General features: G+C 46.9%; 1 long non-coding RNA gene and 1 pseudogene across 1 annotated transcript; one reads left to right on the forward strand and one right to left on the reverse strand.

Moving 5' to 3' along the window:
* Window positions 1-513: 513 nt before the first annotated feature.
* LOC122147067 lies at window positions 514-2830 on the reverse strand (annotated as a pseudogene).
* A 746-nt stretch (window positions 2831-3576) lies between these two features.
* Window positions 3577-5627, forward strand: LOC122147118. Its single transcript, XR_006161439.1, has 3 exons — window positions 3577-3607; window positions 5180-5316; window positions 5603-5627. It is a non-coding gene; the product is annotated as an uncharacterized LOC122147118 (long non-coding RNA).
* Window positions 5628-6326: the final 699 nt, after the last annotated feature.

A 6326-nucleotide genomic window follows, 5' to 3' on the forward strand; every position in this document is an offset into this window, starting at 1 on the left:
AGACGGGATTAAAAACAGCTCAAAAAATTCCCCAGTGGTGCACGAAGGGGGGTCGGTGAGATATCACACTCCAGGAGATAAATATCACATGAATGGTCTCGTTCAATCCGCGGGACAGTGGTTTCAGTTTCCGATTCCCCGGGGGAAAACCGTGGACCTGGCAAAAAACTGGTCACAGTCAACATTATTGATTTATTAATAATATACCAGAAAATGGCCACATTCCTGAAAAATCACAGTATTATTATAATAACAATATCATTTCAGTTCAATGTTTGCGATAATTTTAACCCAAATCTGTATTAAAAACACAAAAATAGCATATATAGGTACTTAACAAAAATGGCACAGTTTCAAATAAAACATTATTAACATTTTTAATTTAATGGACGATAAAAACTCTAAAATTATCCCCGGAGGAACTTAAAAAAAAAAAAAAAAAAAGTCCATTAAAAATATTTTCTGAATAAAACACGTGGGGCTAATATCATTTAAAAAAGGACATTCATGCGGTCAGCGTAAGGGTTTGGCCATGGGAAAGTTTATGTTCTTGGTCTGAACCCAAATGCAGCACTCGTCTTGATAAAGAAACCATTCTAACAGAAGAAGGCTTGCTCGGGTTAAGACATCAGACGATAGTAACCGTTTAAACCTCAAAAAGGGGGAGCGTCGGAAGGCACTCGCGTCGTGGCACTTGTGGTCTCCGTACCCGAGCCCGCGGTACTCCCACCAGGTGGCCGTCTGCGGAAATGCGAAAGAGCTGCTTGTAGTGGTTACTCCTTCAGGTGCTCCTTCAGAGCGATGGGCAGCGGCCGGGGCGCTGATGCCGTTTGTACGTGGTGGCGCTGCTGATGACGGCGAGGCAGATGCGCTGCAGGCTGAAGGGCTGGTGCGGTGGATGGGGTTCGACAGCAAACGGTCGAAACATGCAGGAGCTGGGGTCTTTGTAGTGCCCAGCAGGCGGTGACGCTGGGCGCGGGAAAAACACTGGGGTCGTGCACGTCGAAGCTGAAGTTATGGTTCCACTGCTCTATGCGTGCGTGCAGCGAGCGTCCGTACCGCCGGAAGCTGAGGAGAAAAAGGTAGTCTTTGTGCAGAGTCGCGCAGGAGGAACCCTGCCTTGGGTTTGGCTTCCAGCAGCGTTTCGGCCTGGTATCGGTCCATGACGCCCCAGTAGCACGGGAGGTTGGATCCGGAGCAGACAGGGACTAGGCCGGGATGTAATCGAAACTGCGTGTGAATGCGAGGAGTCCTTTTGTGATTCCGGACTGTCCGGCTGAGATAGAGTCGCGGGGCCCGGTGAGGGAAAACGCCCCGGGGACCGGGGGACGCAGGCCCCGAGTCAAGTCAGACGGAGGGGGTGGACGCGGTGACCTCATCGAGCGTGTCCAAGCAGCTCTGGAGCAGCAGCGTGGGGCGTCGTTTTTCCGGCTACCCTTCATCACGGGGTAGCCTTTGGGGGTCCCCGTTGTGTAAAGGGGGGTTGATTTGCGCCCTCACCTCCGAAAGGTGTGGATCTGAGCGTTTTGGCGGAGGGTTGACTCCCTGCTCGATGCTAATCCGCCGTCGCTCTCCCCAAGCGGTCCTCCTCGGGCCCCCACCGCAAGCGTGCACCTGGGGGGGGGGGGGAGTCGGGACCGGAGCTTTGAGAAATGGGGCAGCCCGTGTGTGCTGTTTGAGAGGGTTTTCCACTTCTGCGCCAGTCCGAGCCGGCGGGGAACGGACAAACTGGCCAGCATGACTCGCTGGGAGGATCTTGCGCCCGGGGACGGCGGGGGGGGACAGGATTTTGGGTGTGGGTCTTTTGGGGAAAAAACTGGCCCACTCATCCTGGATCTTCTGCCCGGGGGTCCGGGTGCTTCCGGACGCCCTGCTCTCCGTGTCGCAGCCCAGGGGGGCAGTTTGGTGGAGAAACCTTTCGGGACGGCAGGGAGCGGCGATCCCCGAAAAAGAGAGGACGGAAACGGGTCCTGCGGCCCCTCCCGCAGGTCTCCGTATCGAAGCCGTCGCTCAGGGGCCGCTCCGCGGTCAGGGCGTGTGACGCTGGCTCTCTTCTTCGCCTCCTCCGTCTCGTCTCTCCTCAGGAGCGGAATCTGACGCACTTTGGGCCTGCGCGCCGCGCTCCTTTCTCCCTTTTCCCACGATCCCCTGCTTCCTCCCGGCAGAAGACATACGCTCTTATGCGAGAGTGTGTCGCTCCGCAGTACTCCAGTCCAGCAACGATCACGTCAGATCCGCTCTCAATTCATGTGAGAGACAACAGCAAAACAAAACCAGTTCCGCTCATGATGTTATCATCATATTAAAGGATGTCTAGAAGATCTGTGACAATGAAGGACTGGGGAGATGATGTGAAATACAGCTGCACATCACAGCAATACATCATTCTAACAGAGATTCCACACAGAGACACAGATATTTAGATTCTAATATATTTATACTATTTTTCTGTGTTTTGATCAAAATAAATAACAGATCGATGAGCAGACTTTAAAAACACCTTAGGATTCTTACGATCCGACTTTTGAACAGCAGTGTAATTTAAACAAAAATTTAAATATTAGATGAAATGAAAAACAAATGAAAGTTTAAAATAATAAAAATAAATTAAAATAAATAATAAAATAAGGCTAAACAGAAATAGTAATCCAATAAAAAATATAAAAGCCCCAACAAAATTAATTAACTAAAGATCAAAGAAAGCCAAACCAAAAAATATTTCAAAATAACAAAAAAAAAAGGACAAAACACATAAAAATTACTTAAATTGAATATGAAAACAATATTATAAAACAGTATAGAAATAACACTCACCATCAGTTTTCGGCATCTATCACGGGAGCGACTCTGATTCTCTTCTTTTGATTAAAAGTCGTCCAAACATACAAAATCAATGTCAGACAGAAATCAGCCAATTTCCTAGACATCAGAAGACACCTTATCTACGTATTTACAGGAAGCTGTCGTGAAGCCGAGGACTGTGGGAGGACACGCTGGTTAGCTGTAGTTCGTACTGCTGTGACCCCGACACAAAGACCATCTAATAAATGAAATTACTCAGAAGACTCCAGCGAAAATTCACACAGCCGTACGAGTGACTTCCACTATCCGGTTTTCGACAGCCGACCACTGTCACGGACAATACCGCGCAGAGGATATTTTTTATAACTTGTTATGTCAAGGGATGTTGGCTGGGTGGTTAGAATCATTAACATCTCCTCAATTGTTCTTTTTTTACATCTGTACTGAGGTTTTACCGCTGATGGGGGGGTTCAGTTATTTATGTGTGATTATGGGTTTAATGTTAATATGAACATCGTTATTTAATACATTTAAACTTAAACGCCGACTGTTGAAGGGACATTTGAAATCATGCTTCTTCACCTGAGGATTTTATTGGAACGCTGGGGCGGAGAGGGAAGAGCGCGCGCGAAGCGGACGCAATGCCCAGGACAGCGGATACCGCTTCAGCAGCGAATCAGAGGTCAATATAGAAACTGCGCTTCGCTGTTAAATCTGCTATTGAATTTAATAATACATCGATCACATCCGCACAGTCCGCGAGCTCGGGGAAAAGAGCGCGCACAAGCTCGTTCACTGATTCAAGGTGGTTTATTGCAGACTGACATTCTGTTGTTGTGTGTAGATCCGATGATGATGAAGATGTTGGTGTGTGTAGGTGTAGGTGTTGTTGTTAGTGAGGCCCAGGACCACAGTATCATCAGTACATCTGATAATAGATGTGGAGCTGTGGGAAGACACGCAGTCATGTGTGTAGAGAGAGAAGAGCAGGGGACTCAGGACACAGCCCTGTGGGGCTCCTACGTTCAGGGGGGAGTGGAGTTAGAGGTGAACTGGCCTACTTTCTACCACTTGAGGTCTGCCGGTGAGAGGAAGTCTTGAATCCAGTGAAGGAGTGAAGATGAGTCCTTAGACCGAGGTCCCATGAGTTTAGAAGCTAGCGTGATGGGGACTATAGTATTGAAAGCTGAGCTATAGTCGATTGAATAGCAGTCTTACATAGTTCCCATCGCTGCTGTCAATGTGTGTGATTGTGAGGAGATCACTTGCGGAGTGCAGGATGTGGAGAGATGGCATCTTCAGTAGATCTGTTTGGGGCGTAGATTGAAGGGCAAACTGAAGAGGGTCCAAAGTATCCGGGATGGAGGAGCAAATGTAGTTTTTAACCAGTCCCTCGAACAGACCTTCATGACTATTGATGTGAGGGCAACTGGACGATAGTCATTCAGACAAGAGGGGTTATTGTTCTTAGGACACAGGTATGATGATGATGAGGATGATGATGAAGATGTTGGGGTGTGTGTGTAGGTGTCAGGATGATGATGATGATGACGAAGATGTTGTTGTTGGTGTGTGTGTGTGTGTGTGTGTGTAGGTGTCAGGATGATGATGAGGATGATGATGAAGATGTTGTTGTTGGTGTGTGTGTGTGTGTGTGTGTGTGGTGTGTGTAGGTGTCGGTGATGATGATGCTGATGATGATGATTTAACATGTTGTTGTTGTGTGTGTGTGTGTGTGTGTGTGTGTGTGTGTGTAGGTGTCAGGATGATGAAGATGATGATGATGAAGATGTTGTTGTTGGTGTGTGTGTGTGTGGTGTGTGTGTGTGTGTGTGTAGGTGTCAGGATGATGATGAAGATGTTAGGTGTCAGGATGATGATGAGGATGATGAAGATGTTGTTGGTGTGTGTGTGTGTGTGTAGGTGTCAGGATGATGATGAGGATGATGATGAAGATGTTGGGGTGTGTGTGTAGGTGTCAGGATGATGATGAAGATGATGATGAAGATGTTGTTGGTGTGTGTGTGTGTGTGTAGGTGTCAGGATGATGATGATGATGACGAAGATGTTGTTGTTGGTGTGTGTGTGTGGTGTGTGTGATGTGTGAGATGGTGGTTTTATGGTTGTTTTTTATGATGATGATGATGAAGGTAGGTGTCAGGATTGTGTTGTGTGTGTGTGTGTGTGTTGGTGTTGTGTGTAGGTGTTAGGATGATGATGATGATGAAGATGATGAAGATGCTGGTGTGTGTGTGTAGGTGTCAGGATGATGATGATGACAAAGATGTTGTTGTTGGTGTGTGTGTGTGTGTGTGTAGGTGTCAGGATGATGATGATGATGAAGATGTTGTTGGTGTGTGTGTGTGTGTGTGTGTAGGTGTCAGGATGGTGTGTGAGCTGCTGCTGTCGTCGGTCTGGTTCCTGTTCGTCATCTTCTGGCTGGAGACCATCAAGTGTGTGGCTCTTCCTGTGTCTGTACTATCAGGACCGGGTCTTCTATCACTGGGGCTCCGGGTGAGTCCAGCACTCAATCATCTAGTAACATATATCAACATTAAATCATTTAAAAACAATAACAATAATTATATTATTACTACTATTCATTTATATTGATATTCTTTGGCTTCCTGAAACAGACTGAGACACTTTCACAGTTCTTCACAACATTAGTTCAGTTTGTTCACTAAAAACAGCTGCACGCGATCACATCTTGGAACTTTTGATAAATTGTGAGCAACATTTTCGGTTAGACTTTATTTGATGGTATCCTGGATAGCTGTTCCGTGTTCTTCACTAACAGCACACACGGACTGTTGTTCTGTGTGAAGGGAGTCTGCGGGGGAGACGGGGATCATCGCTGCTCTATGTGTTGAGCAGGTCAGCTTGTTCCTGAAACCTCAGTTCTGTCAGTGTGCTCCTCACACAAATACTGCAAATACTGCTACTCTTCTCAACAGAGTCGACCTCTCCACGCACCTGCAGACGTGAGGAGGAAGTGATGTCATTGCGCCAGGGCCAGGTCACATGAAGGGTCGGAGGTCAGCGGATGCTGTGATGTCAGAGAGCGGACGGATAGAGGCGAGGGGTTCCGCAGGAACACGGTTTGTTAAACAGCAGCTTCTCAGAGGGTGTTGTAGTTCTCACAGGATCAGTGACGAACCGTCATGTCTTAAAAACCGTCACCTGACACGAGTTTCATCTCTCTAACCCTTCAGCAAACATAGCCCATTCTCCAGATCAACCTTTATCTAATCATTGTTCCGTCTATTTTTGTACCAGTTTGTCCTTTTACCTATTAATAAAATAAAGCAGTTTTAAATAGAGTTTTCTGAGGTTTCTTTTCACGCACAAATCTCTCGAGCCACTATCTGCTTCCATGGAAATAAAAATAATGCTTTATATTTCATACAAAGAGCAGGGGCTCCCCCAAGGGCCACGGCCACCCCTGTATAAACTCTGGCCACCCCTAGGATGATTTGCAGTGGCTACTATTAATTTAAATCTATTTTAAATCTATTAATTTT

Source organism: Cyprinus carpio, chromosome A12 (genome assembly GCF_018340385.1).
Source record: "Cyprinus carpio isolate SPL01 chromosome A12, ASM1834038v1, whole genome shotgun sequence".
Lineage (NCBI taxonomy): Eukaryota > Metazoa > Chordata > Actinopteri > Cypriniformes > Cyprinidae > Cyprinus > Cyprinus carpio.